We start from the raw sequence: 1,250 nt of genomic DNA on the forward strand, positions 1-1,250 counted from the left end.
TTCGTTGAATTGATATCCATGGTCGCATGATTAAAGTACCTTTATGTTGCTTCTTAATGTTATGTTTTTCAGAACATAAATATTATGGTACAAAAACCACAAAAATGAGCAGTGTGAATCAAAATGACATATCCTATAAAAGCATAATTACATTCAGAAATTAAATTATCATTACTCATATGGTTCTTCATTTAAAGTATATTAATACAATAACAATTTCATAATAAAAGAATTTCAATATCGGGATTCAAATGTTATTTCTCAAAATATTAAATTCATTTTATCTCAATAGATAAAAGAATAATACTTATACATGTTATAAAAACTCTTAAAAGAGAGTCGTGGTTCTTGGACAATGTTTTTTTCTTCTTAATGATATCTATCGATGTATGAGGTTTCAATATGATATCTCTAATACTTATTCACGCTGATTTGAGAAAAAAATCAGTCTGAAATGGGCAATACCTCCTTACTCATAAAAAGCGCGTTTCTCATACATAAGCTGAATAGGGCTACGAAATTTCAAATTGATAAACTATTTGATATAATAATGATTATATAATTGATATTGAGTGTTTCTGTAAATATAAAATAAACATGTATCGGCTTCACTTAAAGTAGATATGTTATGTTTATATAGTGTAATTAAAAAGAAGAAAAAAAACAAAAACAACTTAAATTGACCTGCAATAGAAAACACAGCTTCCCATATACAGTTTATTCATTCTTTTTATTCAAATTAGACATATTCAATTATTTCAATATTTTTGGCTATTAAAATATTTTGCTCAAGGATGAGCAAAGCATGTCTTTATGAGAAAATAAAAAGGGCAATAACTAAAAAGATTATGCAAACGAAAGTAAGGGCCAAAAACACTGCGCTTTCTTTATATGCGATCTATCAATCTATAAAGTTTCAAGAAAGTAAATATACATTTGTAAATATGCCCATAACACAATAAAAGTGTTGTACTTGCGGAACGCTCAGTAAAAGCTAGGGTCATTTGAAAAACAGACAAGGATTTAATGTACCATTTTAGTTTATGCTTTTGAGTGGATTACTGATTTATTTGTGAAAATTACATTTCTTAATTTCACATTAAAAATTGTCATAATATAATTTCACACTTTTCAAACAGACTACTTTTTTATAGATTTTTCCCATGCGGTACCTCACTTTCATTTATGTTTATAATTCCGACATATCGTTCAGCACGATATTATTGATGTGCATGTGGTATTTTAGTTTT

The sequence above is a fragment of the Ruditapes philippinarum genome, unplaced genomic scaffold (assembly GCF_026571515.1).
Source record: "Ruditapes philippinarum isolate M1 unplaced genomic scaffold, ASM2657151v2 ctg1368_1_1_1_1, whole genome shotgun sequence".
Classification (NCBI taxonomy): domain Eukaryota; kingdom Metazoa; phylum Mollusca; class Bivalvia; order Venerida; family Veneridae; genus Ruditapes; species Ruditapes philippinarum.